At 49.5% G+C, this 19,051-nt stretch overlaps 12 non-coding genes across 12 annotated transcripts; all 12 read left to right on the top strand.

Annotated features, from left to right (window-relative positions):
- Nucleotides 1-1,314: 1,314 nt before the first annotated feature.
- Nucleotides 1,315-1,388, top strand: Trnat-agu (transfer RNA threonine (anticodon AGU)). The gene has a single exon. It is a non-coding gene; the product is annotated as a tRNA-Thr (tRNA).
- A 1,386-nt stretch (nt 1,389-2,774) lies between these two features.
- Nucleotides 2,775-2,848, top strand: Trnat-agu (transfer RNA threonine (anticodon AGU)). Its single transcript has one exon. It is a non-coding gene; the product is annotated as a tRNA-Thr (tRNA).
- Nucleotides 2,849-4,234: 1,386 nt separating this feature from the next.
- Nucleotides 4,235-4,308, top strand: Trnat-agu (transfer RNA threonine (anticodon AGU)). Its single transcript has one exon. It is a non-coding gene; the product is annotated as a tRNA-Thr (tRNA).
- A 2,774-nt stretch (nt 4,309-7,082) lies between these two features.
- On the top strand, nt 7,083-7,156 carry Trnat-agu (transfer RNA threonine (anticodon AGU)). The gene has a single exon. It is a non-coding gene; the product is annotated as a tRNA-Thr (tRNA).
- A 1,397-nt stretch (nt 7,157-8,553) lies between these two features.
- Nucleotides 8,554-8,627, top strand: Trnat-agu (transfer RNA threonine (anticodon AGU)). The gene has a single exon. It is a non-coding gene; the product is annotated as a tRNA-Thr (tRNA).
- A 1,386-nt stretch (nt 8,628-10,013) lies between these two features.
- Nucleotides 10,014-10,087, top strand: Trnat-agu (transfer RNA threonine (anticodon AGU)). The gene has a single exon. It is a non-coding gene; the product is annotated as a tRNA-Thr (tRNA).
- A 1,397-nt stretch (nt 10,088-11,484) lies between these two features.
- Nucleotides 11,485-11,558, top strand: Trnat-agu (transfer RNA threonine (anticodon AGU)). Its single transcript has one exon. It is a non-coding gene; the product is annotated as a tRNA-Thr (tRNA).
- A 1,397-nt stretch (nt 11,559-12,955) lies between these two features.
- Nucleotides 12,956-13,029, top strand: Trnat-agu (transfer RNA threonine (anticodon AGU)). The gene has a single exon. It is a non-coding gene; the product is annotated as a tRNA-Thr (tRNA).
- Nucleotides 13,030-14,426: 1,397 nt separating this feature from the next.
- Trnat-agu (transfer RNA threonine (anticodon AGU)) lies at nt 14,427-14,500 on the top strand. Its single transcript has one exon. It is a non-coding gene; the product is annotated as a tRNA-Thr (tRNA).
- Nucleotides 14,501-15,897: 1,397 nt separating this feature from the next.
- On the top strand, nt 15,898-15,971 carry Trnat-agu (transfer RNA threonine (anticodon AGU)). The gene has a single exon. It is a non-coding gene; the product is annotated as a tRNA-Thr (tRNA).
- Nucleotides 15,972-17,369: 1,398 nt separating this feature from the next.
- On the top strand, nt 17,370-17,443 carry Trnat-agu (transfer RNA threonine (anticodon AGU)). The gene has a single exon. It is a non-coding gene; the product is annotated as a tRNA-Thr (tRNA).
- Nucleotides 17,444-18,840: 1,397 nt separating this feature from the next.
- Nucleotides 18,841-18,914, top strand: Trnat-agu (transfer RNA threonine (anticodon AGU)). The gene has a single exon. It is a non-coding gene; the product is annotated as a tRNA-Thr (tRNA).
- Nucleotides 18,915-19,051: the final 137 nt, after the last annotated feature.

The raw sequence follows: 19,051 nt of genomic DNA, 5'->3' as shown, positions 1-19,051 counted from the left end.
AACGATTAGCATCCACAATTGCGCCGATTTCACGTAAATCCCACTGCACGTTGCCATTCTTTGCGTGTAGTCGGCTGCTACTGGTGTTGCTGGTTGTGACTGCTGATAACAGATGCCGTAGCAATCAATTCATGGAGTGAGATGTATGTTTTGCGATAGTCTGTCTCTGACAAGGAAGCACAGGTGATATAGGTGCGAACACAGGAAGCTTGCAGCCCCTCGCTGCCTGCAGACACAGAGCAGCCACACTAGAAGAGCGGCATAAGCAGTAGGCGAAATGTGCTCATTCGCTTTGGCGCGACGTCGAACTATAAATAAGGCTGTCACTAGCGTGAGCGTTGCGTGAGCGTCGTGTAAAGTCGGAAAAGTCATCTGCATGGGTGATTGTCAAGTTTGGGGAGCGTTTCGTAGTACGATCAGTGCAATGGGGACGCGGAAACTTGCTGTGTCCCAGTGTTTTGCAGTTGGACGACAAGAGTTTTACACAGTAGCAAAGAGCGAGGCACTGAGTTGGCATGAACAATGGAGAGCACAATGGGGCTCGAGATGTGCTTGTTACCTCAGGTGCTGTGTGATTGTGGACAAGGAGTGAAATGGACCAATTTGTGACCGCCCTTTCAATTTAAGACGTTCAAAACAGACGGAATTTGCATTCGTAATACCAGAGCATCGGAACTACTTGGAACTCTTGTGTATATGAACGTGTCCGCGCCTTTGTATTCTGGTACCTTCGCCGCTACAAACCAACCAACCATCGTGTCCGTGCACATCAGAGTCGCAAAGAATGGAGAACAGCCAGGCTTGGTCGTGTGTGTAGCTGTAGCTCAGTTGGCAGATCGTTCGCTTAGCGTGTGAACGGTCTCGGGTTCAAGCCCCGGCTCCTCCATGTTTTGTGGTCAGTGCATGGTAAGTGTTGGTCGCGGCGAACATAAACGCACGCAAGAAGTTGCAAAACCAGCGTCACAGACTGATATGATGTATACTGTCATAAGGAGAGCAAGATGTAAGTGTGGGGACCGGCTGTTATCGTGGTGTTATCGAGTGCAGATCTGTCTTAGGTATCACGGCTTAACGTCATTGAAGTCTAGAGGTGGACAACACGTTCGTCTTACTCAGAGCGGTGTCTGAACTCTATTTTCGACGTTATGCGTGCCACTTTCATTGTGGCCAACTACGATTCGATACAGAATGCACGAAACCTGAAAGACACCCTCACTGATACATGGAGAGTAGTGTTTGTCTGCGGAATAATGGGAGTGCAAGGGTCTGTGACGTTGATATGACTGTATGTAGCACTACTAGTTATCGGGGGGGGGTGGGCGTAGCTCAGATGGTAGAGCGCTCGCTTAGTGTGCGAGAGGTACTGGGATCGATACCCAGCGCCTCCAGAATTTTTAACACACCTACATGCGCACCTTGCCATGCAAGTGGAATAATTCCCAACCGGCAGAGGTGTGTAGGCAGATACAAGCGAACGATTAGCATCCACAATTGCGCCGATTTCACGTAAATCCCACTGCACGTTGGCATTCTTTGCGTGCAGTCGGCTGCTACTGGTGTTGCTGGTTGTGACTGCTGATAACAGATGCCGTAGCAATCAATTTATGGAGTGAGTTGTATGTTTTGCGATAGTCTGTCTCTGACAAGGAAGCACAGGTGATATAGGTGCGAACACAGGAAGCTTGCAGCCCCTCGCTGCCTGCAGACACAGAGCAGCCACACTAGAAGAGCGGCCTAAGCAGTAGGCGAAATGTGCTCATTCGCTTTGGCGCGACGTCGAACTATAAATAAGGCTGTCACTAGCGTGAGCGTCGTGTAAAGTCGGAAAAGTCATCTGCATGGGTGATTGCCAAGTTTGGGGAGCGTTTCGTAGTACGATCAGTGCAATGGGGACGCGGAAACTTGCTGTGTCCCAGTGTTTCGCAGTTGGACGACAAGAGTTTTACACAGTAGCAAAGAGCGAGGCACTGAGTTGGCATGAACAATGGAGAGCACAATGGGGCTCGAGATGTGCTTGTTACCTCAGGTGCTGTGTGATTGTGGACAAGGAGTGAAATGGACCAATTTGTGACCGCCCTTTCAATTTAAGACGTTCAAAACAGACGGAATTTGCATTCGTAATACCAGAGCATCGAAACTACTTGGAACTCTTGTGTATATGAACGTGTCCGCGCCTTTGTATTCTGGTACCTTCGCCGCTACAAACCAACCAACCATCGTGTCCGTGCACATCAGAGTCGCAAAGAATGGAGAATAGCCAGGCTTGGTCGTGTGTGTAGCTGTAGCTCAGTTGGCAGATCGTCCGCTTAGCGTGTGGACGGTCTCGGGTTGAAGCCCCGGCTCCTCCATGTTTTGTGGTCGGTGCATGGTAAGTGTTTGTCGGGGCGAACATAAACGCACGCAAGAAGTTGCAAAACCAGCGTCACAGACTGATATGATGTATACTGTCATAAGGAGAGCAAGATGTAAGTGTGGGGACCGGCTGTTATCGTGGTGTCATCGAGTGCAGATCTGTCTTAGGTATCACTGCTTAACGTCATTGAAGTCTAGAGGTGGACAACACGTTCGTCTTACTCAGAGCGGTGTCTGAACTCTATTTTCGACGTTATGCGTGCCACTTTCATTGTGGCCAACTACGATTCGATACAGAATGCACGAAACCTGAAAGACACCCTCACTGATACATAGAGAGTAGTGTTTGTCTGCGGAATAATGGGAGTGCAAGGGTCTGTGACGTTGATATGACTGTATGTAGCACTACTAGTTATCGGGGGGGTGGGCGTAGCTCAGATGGTAGAGCGCTCGCTTAGTGTGCGAGAGGTACTGGGATCGATACCCAGCGCCTCCAGAATTTTTAACACACCTACATGCGCACCTTGCCATGCAAGTGGAATAATTCCCAACCGGCAGAGGTGTGTAGGCAGATACAAGCGAACGATTAGCATCCACAATTGCGCCGATTTCACGTAAATCCCACTGCACGTTGCCATTCTTTGCGTGTAGTCGGCTGCTACTGGTGTTGCTGGTTGTGACTGCTGATAACAGATGCCGTAGCAATCAATTCATGGAGTGAGATGTATGTTTTGCGATAGTCTGTCTCTGACAAGGAAGCACAGGTGATATAGGTGCGAACACAGGAAGCTTGCAGCCCCTCGCTGCCTGCAGACACAGAGCAGCCACACTAGAAGAGCGGCATAAGCAGTAGGCGAAATGTGCTCATTCGCTTTGGCGCGACGTCGAACTATAAATAAGGCTGTCACTAGCGTGAGCGTCGTGTAAAGTCGGAAAAGTCATCTGCATGGGTGATTGCCAAGTTTGGGGAGCGTTTCGTAGTACGATCAGTGCAATGGGGACGCGGAAACTTGCTGTGTCCCAGTGTTTTGCAGTTGGACGACAAGAGTTTTACACAGTAGCAAAGAGCGAGGCACTGAGTTGGCATGAACAATGGAGAGCACAATGGGGCTCGAGATGTGCTTGTTACCTCAGGTGCTGTGTGATTGTGGACAAGGAGTGAAATGGACCAATTTGTGACCGCCCTTTCAATTTAAGACGTTCAAAACAGACGGAATTTGCATTCGTAATACCAGAGCATCGGAACTACTTGGAACTCTTGTGTATATGAACGTGTCCGCGCCTTTGTATTCTGGTACCTTCGCCGCTACAAACCAACCAACCATCGTGTCCGTGCACATCAGAGTCGCAAAGAATGGAGAATAGCCAGGCTTGGTCGTGTGTGTAGCTGTAGCTCAGTTGGCAGATCGTTCGCTTAGCGTGTGAACGGTCTCGGGTTCAAGCCCCGGCTCCTCCATGTTTTGTGGTCAGTGCATGGTAAGTGTTGGTCGCGGCGAACATAAACGCACGCAAGAAGTTGCAAAACCAGCGTCACAGACTGATATGATGTATACTGTCATAAGGAGAGCAAGATGTAAGTGTGGGGACCGGCTGTTATCGTGGTGTCATCGAGTGCAGATCTGTCTTAGGTATCACGGCTTAACGTCATTGAAGTCTAGAGGTGGACAACACGTTCGTCTTACTCAGAGCGGTGTCTGAACTCTATTTTCGACGTTATGCGTGCCACTTTCATTGTGGCCAACTACGATTCGATACAGAATGCACGAAACCTGAAAGACACCCTCACTGATACATAGAGAGTAGTGTTTGTCTGCGGAATAATGGGAGTGCAAGGGTCTGTGACGTTGATATGACTGTATGTAGCACTACTAGTTATCGGGGGGGTGGGCGTAGCTCAGATGGTAGAGCGCTCGCTTAGTGTGCGAGAGGTACTGGGATCGATACCCAGCGCCTCCAGAATTTTTAACACACCTACATGCGCACCTTGCCATGCAAGTGGAATAATTCCCAACCGGCAGAGGTGTGTAGGCAGGTACAAGCGAACGATTAGCATCCACAATTGCGCCGATTTCACGTAAATCCCACTGCACGTTGCCATTCTTTGCGTGTAGTCGGCTGCTACTGGTGTTGCTGGTTGTGACTGCTGATAACAGATGCCGTAGCAATCAATTCATGGAGTGAGATGTATGTTTTGCGATAGTCTGTCTCTGACAAGGAAGCACAGGTGATATAGGTGCGAACACAGGAAGCTTGCAGCCCCTCGCTGCCTGCAGACACAGAGCAGCCACACTAGAAGAGCGGCCTAAGCAGTAGGCGAAATGTGCTCATTCGCTTTGGCGCGACGTCGAACTATAAATAAGGCTGTCACTAGCGTGAGCGTCGTGTAAAGTCGGAAAAGTCATCTGCATGGGTGATTGCCAAGTTTGGGGTGCGTTTCGTAGTACGATCAGTGCAATGGGGACGCGGAAACTTGCTGTGTCCCAGTGTTTTGCAGTTGGACGACAAGAGTTTTACACAGTAGCAAAGAGCGAGGCACTGAGTTGGCATGAACAATGGAGAGCACAATGGGGCTCGAGATGTGCTTGTTACCTCAGGTGCTGTGTGATTGTGGACAAGGAGTGAAATGGACCAATTTGTGACCGCCCTTTCAATTTAAGACGTTCAAAACAGACGGAATTTGCATTCGTAATACCAGAGCATCGGAACTACTTGGAACTCTTGTGTATATGAACGTGTCCGCGCCTTTGTATTCTGGTACCTTCGCTGCTACAAACCAACCAACCATCGTGTCCGTGCACATCAGAGTCGCAAAGAATGGAGAACAGCCAGGCTTGGTCGCGTGTGTAGCTGTAGCTCAGTTGGCAGATCGTTCGCTTAGCGTGTGAACGGTCTCGGGTTCAAGCCCCGGCTCCTCCATGTTTTGTGGTCAGTGCATGGTAAGTGTTGGTCGCGGCGAACATAAACGCACGCAAGAAGTTGCAAAACCAGCGTCACAGACTGATATGATGTATACTGTCATAAGGAGAGCAAGATGTAAGTGTGGGGACCGGCTGTTATCGTGGTGTTATCGAGTGCAGATCTGTCTTCAGTATCACGGCTTAACGTCATTGAAGTCTAGAGGTGGACAACACGTTCGTCTTACTCAGAGCGGTGTCTGAACTCTATTTTCGGCGTTATGCGTGCCACTTTCATTGTGGCCAACTACGATTCGATACAGAATGCACGAAACCTGAAAGACACCCTCACTGATACATAGAGAGTAGTGTTTGTCTGCGGAATAATGGGAGTGCAAGGGTCTGTGACGTTGATATGACTGTATGTAGCACTACTAGTTATCGGGGGGGGTGGGCGTAACACACCTACATGCGCACCTTGCCATGCAAGTGGAATAATTCCCAACCGGCAGAGGTGTGTAGGCAGATACAAGCGAACGATTAGCATCCACAATTGCGCCGATTTCACGTAAATCCCACTGCACGTTGGCATTCTTTGCGTGCAGTCGGCTGCTACTGGTGTTGCTGGTTGTGACTGCTGATAACAGATGCCGTAGCAATCAATTTATGGAGTGAGTTGTATGTTTTGCGATAGTCTGTCTCTGACAAGGAAGCACAGGTGATATAGGTGCGAACACAGGAAGCTTGCAGCCCCTCGCTGCCTGCAGACACAGAGCAGCCACACTAGAAGAGCGGCCTAAGTAGTAGGCGAAATGTGCTCATTCGCTTTGGCGCGACGTCGAACTATAAATAAGGCTGTCACTAGCGTGAGCGTCGTGTAAAGTCGGAAAAGTCATCTGCATGGGTGATTGCCAAGTTTGGGGAGCGTTTCGTAGTACGATCAGTGCAATGGGGACGCGGAAACTTGCTGTGTCCCAGTGTTTTGCAGTTGGACGACAAGAGTTTTACACAGTAGCAAAGAGCGAGGCACTGAGTTGGCATGAACAATGGAGAGCACAATGGGGCTCGAGATGTGCTTGTTACCTCAGGTGCTGTGTGATTGTGGACAAGGAGTGAAATGGACCAATTTGTGACCGCCCTTTCAATTTAAGACGTTCAAAACAGACGGAATTTGCATTCGTAATACCAGAGCATCGGAACTACTTGGAACTCTTGTGTTTATGAACGTGTCCGCGCCTTTGTATTCTGGTACCTTCGCCGCTACAAACCAACCAACCATCGTGTCCGTGCACATCAGAGTCGCAAAGAATGGAGAACAGCCAGGCTTGGTCGTGTGTGTAGCTGTAGCTCAGTTGACAGATCGTTCGCTTAGCGTGTGAACGGTCTCGGGTTCAAGCCCCGGCTCCTCCATGTTTTGTGGTCAGTGCATGGTAAGTGTTGGTCGCGGCGAACATAAACGCACGCAAGAAGTTGCAAAACCAGCGTCACAGACTGATATGATGTATACTGTCATAAGGAGAGCAAGATGTAAGTGTGGGGACCGGCTGTTATCGTGGTGTTATCGAGTGCAGATCTGTCTTAGGTATCACGGCTTAACGTCATTGAAGTCTAGAGGTGGACAACACGTTCGTCTTACTCAGAGCGGTGTCTGAACTCTATTTTCGACGTTATGCGTGCCACTTTCATTGTGGCCAACTACGATTCGATACAGAATGCACGAAACCTGAAAGACACCCTCACTGATACATAGAGAGTAGTGTTTGTCTGCGGAATAATGGGAGTGCAAGGGTCTGTGACGTTGATATGACTGTATGTAGCACTACTAGTTATCGGGGGGGTGGGCGTAGCTCAGATGGTAGAGCGCTCGCTTAGTGTGCGAGAGGTACTGGGATCGATACCCAGCGCCTCCAGAATTTTTAACACACCTACATGCGCACCTTGCCATGCAAGTGGAATAATTCCCAACCGGCAGAGGTGTGTAGGCAGATACAAGCGAACGATTAGCATCCACAATTGCGCCGATTTCACGTAAATCCCACTGCACGTTGCCATTCTTTGCGTGTAGTCGGCTGCTACTGGTGTTGCTGGTTGTGACTGCTGATAACAGATGCCGTAGCAATCAATTCATGGAGTGAGATGTATGTTTTGCGATAGTCTGTCTCTGACAAGGAAGCACAGGTGATATAGGTGCGAACACAGGAAGCTTGCAGCCCCTCGCTGCCTGCAGACACAGAGCAGCCACACTAGAAGAGCGGCATAAGCAGTAGGCGAAATGTGCTCATTCGCTTTGGCGCGACGTCGAACTATAAATAAGGCTGTCACTAGCGTGAGCGTTGCGTGAGCGTCGTGTAAAGTCGGAAAAGTCATCTGCATGGGTGATTGCCAAGTTTGGGGAGCGTTTCGTAGTACGATCAGTGCAATGGGGACGCGGAAACTTGCTGTGTCCCAGTGTTTTGCAGTTGGACGACAAGAGTTTTACACAGTAGCAAAGAGCGAGGCACTGAGTTGGCATGAACAATGGAGAGCACAATGGGGCTCGAGATGTGCTTGTTACCTCAGGTGCTGTGTGATTGTGGACAAGGAGTGAAATGGACCAATTTGTGACCGCCCTTTCAATTTAAGACGTTCAAAACAGACGGAATTTGCATTCGTAATACCAGAGCATCGGAACTACTTGGAACTCTTGTGTTTATGAACGTGTCCGCGCCTTTGTATTCTGGTACCTTCGCCGCTACAAACCAACCAACCATCGTGTCCGTGCACATCAGAGTCGCAAAGAATGGAGAACAGCCAGGCTTGGTCGTGTGTGTAGCTGTAGCTCAGTTGGCAGATCGTTCGCTTAGCGTGTGAACGGTCTCGGGTTCAAGCCCCGGCTCCTCCATGTTTTGTGGTCAGTGCATGGTAAGTGTTGGTCGCGGCGAACATAAACGCACGCAAGAAGTTGCAAAACCAGCGTCACAGACTGATATGATGTATACTGTCATAAGGAGAGCAAGATGTAAGTGTGGGGACCGGCTGTTATCGTGGTGTTATCGAGTGCAGATCTGTCTTAGGTATCACGGCTTAACGTCATTGAAGTCTAGAGGTGGACAACACGTTCGTCTTACTCAGAGCGGTGTCTGAACTCTATTTTCGACGTTATGCGTGCCACTTTCATTGTGGCCAACTACGATTCGATACAGAATGCACGAAACCTGAAAGACACCCTCACTGATACATAGAGAGTAGTGTTTGTCTGCGGAATAATGGGAGTGCAAGGGTCTGTGACGTTGATATGACTGTATGTAGCACTACTAGTTATCGGGGGGGTGGGCGTAGCTCAGATGGTAGAGCGCTCGCTTAGTGTGCGAGAGGTACTGGGATCGATACCCAGCGCCTCCAGAATTTTTAACACACCTACATGCGCACCTTGCCATGCAAGTGGAATAATTCCCAACCGGCAGAGGTGTGTAGGCAGATACAAGCGAACGATGAGCATCCACAATTGCGCCGATTTCACGTAAATCCCACTGCACGTTGGCATTCTTTGCGTGCAGTCGGCTGCTACTGGTGTTGCTGGTTGTGACTGCTGATAACAGATGCCGTAGCAATCAATTCATGGAGTGAGTTGTATGTTTTGCGATAGTCTGTCTCTGACAAGGAAGCACAGGTGATATAGGTGCGAACACAGGAAGCTTGCAGCCCCTCGCTGCCTGCAGACACAGAGCAGCCACACTAGAAGAGCGGCCTAAGCCGTAGGCGAAATGTGCTCATTCGCTTTGGCGCGACGTCGAACTATAAATAAGGCTGTCTCTAGCGTGAGCGTCGTGTAAAGTCGGAAAAGTCATCTGCATGGGTGATTGCCAAGTTTGGGGAGCGTTTCGTAGTACGATCAGTGCAATGGGGACGCGGAAACTTGTTGTGTCCCAGTGTTTTGCAGTTGGACGACAAGAGTTTTACACAGTAGCAAAGAGCGAGGCACTGAGTTGGCATGAACAATGGAGAGCACAATGGGGCTCGAGATGTGCTTGTTACCTCAGGTGCTGTGTGATTGTGGACAAGGAGTGAAATGGACCAATTTGTGACCGCCCTTTCAATTTAAGACGTTCAAAACAGACGGAATTTGCATTCGTAATACCAGAGCATCGGAACTACTTGGAACTCTTGTGTTTATGAACGTGTCCGCGCCTTTGTATTCTGGTACCTTCGCCGCTACAAACCAACCAACCATCGTGTCCGTGCACATCAGAGTCGCAAAGAATGGAGAACAGCCAGGCTTAGTCGTGTGTGTAGCTGTAGCTCAGTTGGCAGATCGTTCGCTTAGCGTGTGAACGGTCTCGGGTTCAAGCCCCGGCTCCTCCATGTTTTGTGGTCAGTGCATGGTAAGTGTTGGTCGCGGCGAACATAAACGCACGCAAGAAGTTGCAAAACCAGCGTCACAGACTGATATGATGTATACTGTCATAAGGAGAGCAAGATGTAAGTGTGGGGACCGGCTGTTATCGTGGTGTTATCGAGTGCAGATCTGTCTTAGGTATCACGGCTTAACGTCATTGAAGTCTAGAGGTGGACAACACGTTCGTCTTACTCAGAGCGGTGTCTGAACTCTATTTTCGACGTTATGCGTGCCACTTTCATTGTGGCCAACTACGATTCGATACAGAATGCACGAAACCTGAAAGACACCCTCACTGATACATAGAGAGTAGTGTTTGTCTGCGGAATAATGGGAGTGCAAGGGTCTGTGACGTTGATATGACTGTATGTAGCACTACTAGTTATCGGGGGGGTGGGCGTAGCTCAGATGGTAGAGCGCTCGCTTAGTGTGCGAGAGGTACTGGGATCGATACCCAGCGCCTCCAGAATTTTTAACACACCTACATGCGCACCTTGCCATGCAAGTGGAATAATTCCGAACCGGCAGAGGTGTGTAGGCAGATACAAGCGAACGATTAGCATCCACAATTGCGCCGATTTCACGTAAATCCCACTGCACGTTGCCATTCTTTGCGTGTAGTCGGCTGCTACTGGTGTTGCTGGTTGTGACTGCTGATAACAGATGCCGTAGCAATCAATTCATGGAGTGAGATGTATGTTTTGCGATAGTCTGTCTCTGACAAGGAAGCACAGGTGATATAGGTGCGAACACAGGAAGCTTGCAGCCCCTCGCTGCCTGCAGACACAGAGCAGCCACACTAGAAGAGCGGCATAAGCAGTAGGCGAAATGTGCTCATTCGCTTTGGCGCGACGTCGAACTATAAATAAGGCTGTCACTAGCGTGAGCGTTGCGTGAGCGTCGTGTAAAGTCGGAAAAGTCATCTGCATGGGTGATTGCCAAGTTTGGGGAGCGTTTCGTAGTACGATCAGTGCAATGGGGACGCGGAAACTTGCTGTGTCCCAGTGTTTTGCAGTTGGACGACAAGAGTTTTACACAGTAGCAAAGAGCGAGGCACTGAGTTGGCATGAACAATGGAGAGCACAATGGGGCTCGAGATGTGCTTGTTACCTCAGGTGCTGTGTGATTGTGGACAAGGAGTGAAATGGACCAATTTGTGACCGCCCTTTCAATTTAAGACGTTCAAAACAGACGGAATTTGCATTCGTAATACCAGAGCATCGGAACTACTTGGAACTCTTGTGTTTATGAACGTGTCCGCGCCTTTGTATTCTGGTACCTTCGCCGCTACAAACCAACCAACCATCGTGTAAGTGCACATCAGAGTCGCAAAGAATGGAGAACAGCCAGGCTTGGTCGTGTGTGTAGCTGTAGCTCAGTTGGCAGATCGTTCGCTTAGCGTGTGAACGGTCTCGGGTTCAAGCCCCGGCTCCTCCATGTTTTGTGGTCAGTGCATGGTAAGTGTTGGTCGCGGCGAACATAAACGCACGCAAGAAGTTGCAAAACCAGCGTCACAGACTGATATGATGTATACTGTCATAAGGAGAGCAAGATGTAAGTGTGGGGACCGGCTGTTATCGTGGTGTTATCGAGTGCAGATCTGTCTTAGGTATCACGGCTTAACGTCATTGAAGTCTAGAGGTGGACAACACGTTCGTCTTACTCAGAGCGGTGTCTGAACTCTATTTTCGACGTTATGCGTGCCACTTTCATTGTGGCCAACTACGATTCGATACAGAATGCACGAAACCTGAAAGACACCCTCACTGATACATAGAGAGTAGTGTTTGTCTGCGGAATAATGGGAGTGCAAGGGTCTGTGACGTTGATATGACTGTATGTAGCACTACTAGTTATCGGGGGGGTGGGCGTAGCTCAGATGGTAGAGCGCTCGCTTAGTGTGCGAGAGGTACTGGGATCGATACCCAGCGCCTCCAGAATTTTTAACACACCTACATGCGCACCTTGCCATGCAAGTGGAATAATTCCCAACCGGCAGAGGTGTGTAGGCAGATACAAGCGAACGATTAGCATCCACAATTGCGCCGATTTCACGTAAATCCCACTGCACGTTGCCATTCTTTGCGTGTAGTCGGCTGCTACTGGTGTTGCTGGTTGTGACTGCTGATAACAGATGCCGTAGCAATCAATTCATGGAGTGAGATGTATGTTTTGCGATAGTCTGTCTCTGACAAGGAAGCACAGGTGATATAGGTGCGAACACAGGAAGCTTGCAGCCCCTCGCTGCCTGCAGACACAGAGCAGCCACACTAGAAGAGCGGCATAAGCAGTAGGCGAAATGTGCTCATTCGCTTTGGCGCGACGTCGAACTATAAATAAGGCTGTCACTAGCGTGAGCGTTGCGTGAGCGTCGTGTAAAGTCGGAAAAGTCATCTGCATGGGTGATTGCCAAGTTTGGGGAGCGTTTCGTAGTACGATCAGTGCAATGGGGACGCGGAAACTTGCTGTGTCCCAGTGTTTTGCAGTTGGACGACAAGAGTTTTACACAGTAGCAAAGAGCGAGGCACTGAGTTGGCATGAACAATGGAGAGCACAATGGGGCTCGAGATGTGCTTGTTACCTCAGGTGCTGTGTGATTGTGGACAAGGAGTGAAATGGACCAATTTGTGACCGCCCTTTCAATTTAAGACGTTCAAAACAGACGGAATTTGCATTCGTAATACCAGAGCATCGGAACTACTTGGAACTCTTGTGTATATGAACGTGTCCGCGCCTTTGTATTCTGGTACCTTCGCCGCTACAAACCAACCAACCATCGTGTCCGTGCACATCAGAGTCGCAAAGAATGGAGAATAGCCAGGCTTGGTCGTGTGTGTAGCTGTAGCTCAGTTGGCAGATCGTTCGCTTAGCGTGTGAACGGTCTCGGGTTCAAGCCCCGGCTCCTCCATGTTTTGTGGTCAGTGCATGGTAAGTGTTGGTCGCGGCGAACATAAACGCACGCAAGAAGTTGCAAAACCAGCGTCACAGACTGATATGATGTATACTGTCATAAGGAGAGCAAGATGTAAGTTTGGGGACCGGCTGTTATCGTGGTGTTATCGAGTGCAGATCTGTCTTAGGTATCACGGCTTAACGTCATTGAAGTCTAGAGGTGGACAACACGTTCGTCTTACTCAGAGCGGTGTCTGAACTCTATTTTCGACGTTATGCGTGCCACTTTCATTGTGGCCAACTACGATTCGATACAGAATGCACGAAACCTGAAAGACACCCTCACTGATACATAGAGAGTAGTGTTTGTCTGCGGAATAATGGGAGTGCAAGGGTCTGTGACGTTGATATGACTGTATGTAGCACTACTAGTTATCGGGGGGGTGGGCGTAGCTCAGATGGTAGAGCGCTCGCTTAGTGTGCGAGAGGTACTGGGATCGATACCCAGCGCCTCCAGAATTTTTAACACACCTACATGCGCACCTTGCCATGCAAGTGGAATAATTCCCAACCGGCAGAGGTGTGTAGGCAGATACAAGCGAACGATTAGCATCCACAATTGCGCCGATTTCACGTAAATCCCACTGCACGTTGCCATTCTTTGCGTGTAGTCGGCTGCTACTGGTGTTGCTGGTTGTGACTGCTGATAACAGATGCCGTAGCAATCAATTCATGGAGTGAGATGTATGTTTTGCGATAGTCTGTCTCTGACAAGGAAGCACAGGTGATATAGGTGCGAACACAGGAAGCTTGCAGCCCCTCGCTGCCTGCAGACACAGAGCAGCCACACTAGAAGAGCGGCATAAGCAGTAGGCGAAATGTGCTCATTCGCTTTGGCGCGACGTCGAACTATAAATAAGGCTGTCACTAGCGTGAGCGTTGCGTGAGCGTCGTGTAAAGTCGGAAAAGTCATCTGCATGGGTGATTGCCAAGTTTGGGGAGCGTTTCGTAGTACGATCAGTGCAATGGGGACGCGGAAACTTGCTGTGTCCCAGTGTTTTGCAGTTGGACGACAAGAGTTTTACACAGTAGCAAAGAGCGAGGCACTGAGTTGGCATGAACAATGGAGAGCACAATGGGGCTCGAGATGTGCTTGTTACCTCAGGTGCTGTGTGATTGTGGACAAGGAGTGAAATGGACCAATTTGTGACCGCCCTTTCAATTTAAGACGTTCAAAACAGACGGAATTTGCATTCGTAATACCAGAGCATCGGAACTACTTGGAACTCTTGTGTATATGAACGTGTCCGCGCCTTTGTATTCTGGTACCTTCGCCGCTACAAACCAACCAACCATCGTGTCCGTGCACATCAGAGTCGCAAAGAATGGAGAATAGCCAGGCTTGGTCGTGTGTGTAGCTGTAGCTCAGTTGGCAGATCGTTCGCTTAGCGTGTGAACGGTCTCGGGTTCAAGCCCCGGCTCCTCCATGTTTTGTGGTCAGTGCATGGTAAGTGTTGGTCGCGGCGAACATAAACGCACGCAAGAAGTTGCAAAACCAGCGTCACAGACTGATATGATGTATACTGTCATAAGGAGAGCAAGATGTAAGTTTGGGGACCGGCTGTTATCGTGGTGTTATCGAGTGCAGATCTGTCTTAGGTATCACGGCTTAACGTCATTGAAGTCTAGAGGTGGACAACACGTTCGTCTTACTCAGAGCGGTGTCTGAACTCTATTTTCGACGTTATGCGTGCCACTTTCATTGTGGCCAACTACGATTCGATACAGAATGCACGAAACCTGAAAGACACCCTCACTGATACATAGAGAGTAGTGTTTGTCTGCGGAATAATGGGAGTGCAAGGGTCTGTGACGTTGATATGACTGTATGTAGCACTACTAGTTATCGGGGGGGTGGGCGTAGCTCAGATGGTAGAGCGCTCGCTTAGTGTGCGAGAGGTACTGGGATCGATACCCAGCGCCTCCAGAATTTTTAACACACCTACATGCGCACCTTGCCATGCAAGTGGAATAATTCCCAACCGGCAGAGGTGTGTAGGCAGATACAAGCGAACGATTAGCATCCACAATTGCGCCGATTTCACGTAAATCCCACTGCACGTTGCCATTCTTTGCGTGTAGTCGGCTGCTACTGGTGTTGCTGGTTGTGACTGCTGATAACAGATGCCGTAGCAATCAATTCATGGAGTGAGATGTATGTTTTGCGATAGTCTGTCTCTGACAAGGAAGCACAGGTGATATAGGTGCGAACACAGGAAGCTTGCAGCCCCTCGCTGCCTGCAGACACAGAGCAGCCACACTAGAAGAGCGGCATAAGCAGTAGGCGAAATGTGCTCATTCGCTTTGGCGCGACGTCGAACTATAAATAAGGCTGTCACTAGCGTGAGCGTTGCGTGAGCGTCGTGTAAAGTCGGAAAAGTCATCTGCATGGGTGATTGCCAAGTTTGGGGAGCGTTTCGTAGTACGATCAGTGCAATGGGGACGCGGAAACTTGCTGTGTCCCAGTGTTTTGCAGTTGGACGACAAGAGTTTTACACAGTAGCAAAGAGCGAGGCACTGAGTTGGCATGAACAATGGAGAGCACAATGGGGCTCGAGATGTGCTTGTTACCTCAGGTGCTGTGTGATTGTGGACAAGGAGTGAAATGGACCAATTTGTGACCGCCCTTTCAATTTAAGACGTTCAAAACAGACGGAATTTGCATTCGTAATACCAGAGCATCGGAACTACTTGGAACTCTTGTGTATATGAACGTGTCCGCGCCTTTGTATTCTGGTACCTTCGCCGCTACAAACCAACCAACCATCGTGTCCGTGCACATCAGAGTCGCAAAGAATGGAGAATAGCCAAGCTTGGTGGTGTGTGTAGCTGTAGCTCAGTTGGCAGATCGTTCGCTTAGCGTGTGAACGGTCTCGGGTTCAAGCCCCGGCTCCTCCATGTTTTGTGGTCAGTGCATGGTAAGTGTTGGTCGCGGCGAACATAAACGCACGCAAGAAGTTGCAAAACCAGCGTCACAGACTGATATGATGTATACTGTCATAAGGAGAGCAAGATGTAAGTGTGGGGACCGGCTGTTATCGTGGTGTTATCGAGTGCAGATCTGTCTTAGGTATCACGGCTTAACGTCATTGAAGTCTAGAGGTGGACAACACGTTCGTCTTACTCAGAGCGGTGTCTGAACTCTATTTTCGACGTTATGCGTGCCACTTTCATTGTGGCCAACTACGATTCGATACAGAATGCACGAAACCTGAAAGACACCTTCACTGATACATAGAGAGTAGTGTTTGTCTGCGGAATAATGGGAGTGCAAGGGTCTGTGACGTTGATATGACTGTATGTAGCACTACTAGTTATCGGGGGGGTGGGCGTAGCTCAGATGGTAGAGCGCTCGCTTAGTGTGCGAGAGGTACTGGGATCGATACCCAGCGCCTCCAGAATTTTTAACACACCTACATGCGCACCTTGCCATGCAAGTGGAATAATTCCCAACCGGCAGAGGTGTGTAGGCAGATACAAGCGAACGATTAGCATCCACAATTGCGCCGATTTCACGTAAATCCCACTGCACGTTGCCATTCTTTGCGTGTAGTCGGCTGCTACTGGTGTTGCTGGTTGTGACTGCTGATAACAGATGCCGTAGCAATCAATTCATGGAGTGAGATGTATGTTTTGCGATAGTCTGTCTCTGACAAGGAAGCACAGGTGATATAGGTGCGAACACAGGAAGCTTGCAGCCCCTCGCTGCCTGCAGACACAGAGCAGCCACACTAGAAGAGCGGCATAAGCAGTAGGCGAAATGTGCTCATTCGCTTTGGCGCGACGTCGAACTATAAATAAGGCTGTCACTAGCGTGAGCGTTGCGTGAGCGTCGTGTAAAGTCGGAAAAGTCATCTGCATGGGTGATTGCCAAGTTTGGGGAGCGTTTCGTAGTACGATCAGTGCAATGGGGACGCGGAAACTTGCTGTGTCCCAGTGTTTTGCAGTTGGACGACAAGAGTTTTACACAGTAGCAAAGAGCGAGGCACTGAGTTGGCATGAACAATGGAGAGCACAATGGGGCTCGAGATGTGCTTGTTACCTCAGGTGCTGTGTGATTGTGGACAAGGAGTGAAATGGACCAATTTGTGACCGCCCTTTCAATTTAAGACGTTCAAAACAGACGGAATTTGCATTCGTAATACCAGAGCATCGGAACTACTTGGAACTCTTGTGTTTATGAACGTGTCCGCGCCTTTGTATTCTGGTACCTTCGCCGCTACAAACCAACCAACCATCGTGTCCGTGCACATCAGAGTCGCAAAGAATGGAGAACAGCCAGGCTTGGTCGTGTGTGTAGCTGTAGCTCAGTTGGCAGATCGTTCGCTTAGCGTGTGAACGGTCTCGGGTTCAAGCCCCGGCTCCTCCATGTTTTGTGGTCAGTGCATGGTAAGTGTTGGTCGCGGCGAACATAAACGCACGCAAGAAGTTGCAAAACCAGCGTCACAGACTGATATGATGTATACTGTCATAAGGAGAGCAAGATGTAAGTGTGGGGACCGGCTGTTATCGTGGTGTTATCGAGTGCAGATCTGTCTTAGGTATCACGGCTTAACGTCATTGAAGTCTAGAGGTGGACAACACGTTCGTCTTACTCAGAGCGGTGTCTGAACTCTATTTTCGACGTTATGCGTGCCACTTTCATTGTGGCCAACTACGATTCGATACAGAATGCACGAAACCTGAAAGACACCCTCACTGATACATAGAGAGTAGTGTTTGTCTGCGGAATAATGGGAGTGCAAGGGTCTGTGACGTTGATATGACTGTATGTAGCACTACTAGTTATCGGGGGGGGTGGGCGTAGCTCAGATGGTAGAGCGCTCGCTTAGTGTGCGAGAGGTACTGGGATCGATACCCAGCGCCTCCAGAATTTTTAACACACCTACATGCGCACCTTGCCATGCAAGTGGAATAATTCCCAACCGGCAGAGGTGTGTAGGCAGATACAAGCGAACGATTAGCATCCACAATTGCGCCGATTTCACGTAAATCCCACTGCACGTTGCCATTCTTTGCGTGTAGTCGGCTGCTACTGGTGTTGCTGGTTGTGACTGCTGATAACAGATGCCGTAGCAATCAATTCATGGAGTGAGATGTATGTTTTGCGATAGTCTGTCTCTGACAAGGAAGCACAGGTGATATAGGTGCGAACACAGGAAGCTTGCAGCCCCTCGCTGCCTGCAGACACAGAGCAGCCACACTAGAAGAGCGGCATAAGCAGTAGGCGAAATGTGCTCATTCGCTTTGGCGCGACGTCGAACTATAAATAAGGCTGTCACTAGCGTGAGCGTTGCGTGAGCGTCGTGTAAAGTCGGAAAAGTCATCTGCATGGGTGATTGCCAAGTTTGGGGAGCGTTTCGTAGTACGATCAGTGCAATGGGGACGCGGAAACTTGCTGTGTCCCAGTGTTTTGCAGTTGGACGACAAGAGTTTTACACAGTAGCAAAGAGCGAGGCACTGAGTTGGCATGAACAATGGAGAGCACAATGGGGCTCGAGATGTGCTTGTTACCTCAGGTGCTGTGTGATTGTGGACAAGGAGTGAAATGGACCAATTTGTGACCGCCCTTTCAATTTAAGACGTTCAAAACAGACGGAATTTGCATTCGTAATACCAGAGCATCGGAACTACTTGGAACTCTTGTGTATATGAACGTGTCCGCGCCTTTGTATTCTGGTACCTTCGCCGCTACAAACCAACCAACCATCGTGTCCGTGCACATCAGAGTCGCAAAGAATGGAGAATAGCCAAGCTTGGTCGTGTGTGTAGCTGTAGCTCAGTTGGCAGATCGTTCGCTTAGCGTGTGAACGGTCTTGGGTTCAAGCCCCGGCTCCTCCATGTTTTGTGGTCAGTGCATGGTAAGTGTTGGTCGCGGCGAACATAAACGCACGCAAGAAGTTGCAAAACCAGCGTCACAGACTGATATGATGTATACTGTCATAAGGAGAGCAAGATGTAAGTGTGGGGACCGGCTGTTATCGTGGTGTTATCGAGTGCAGATCTGTCTTAGGTATCACGGCTTAACGTCATTGAAGTCTAGAGGTGGACAACACGTTCGTCTTACTCAGAGCGGTGTCTGAACTCTATTTTCGACGTTATGCGTGCCACTTTCATTGTGGCCAACTACGATTCGATACAGAATGCACGAAACCTGAAAGACACCCTCACTGATACATAGAGAGTAGTGTTTGTCTGCGGAATAATGGGAGTGCAAGGGTCTGTGACGTTGATATGACTGTATGTAGCACTACTAGTTATCGGGGGGGTGGGCGTAGCTCAGATGGTAGAGCGCTCGCTTAGTGTGCGAGAGGTACTGGGATCGATACCCAGCGCCTCCAGAATTTTTAAACACACCTACATGCGCACCTTGCCATGCAAGTGGAATAATTCCCAACCGGCAGAGGTGTGTAGGCAGATACAAGCGAACGATTAGCATCCACAATTGCGCCGATTTCACGTAAATCCCACTGCACGT

Source organism: Schistocerca gregaria, unplaced genomic scaffold (genome assembly GCF_023897955.1).
Source record: "Schistocerca gregaria isolate iqSchGreg1 unplaced genomic scaffold, iqSchGreg1.2 ptg000180l, whole genome shotgun sequence".
Lineage (NCBI taxonomy): Eukaryota > Metazoa > Arthropoda > Insecta > Orthoptera > Acrididae > Schistocerca > Schistocerca gregaria.
The sequence above is the reverse complement of the archived record's forward strand: the minus strand, read 5'-3'. Positions and strand labels throughout refer to the sequence as shown.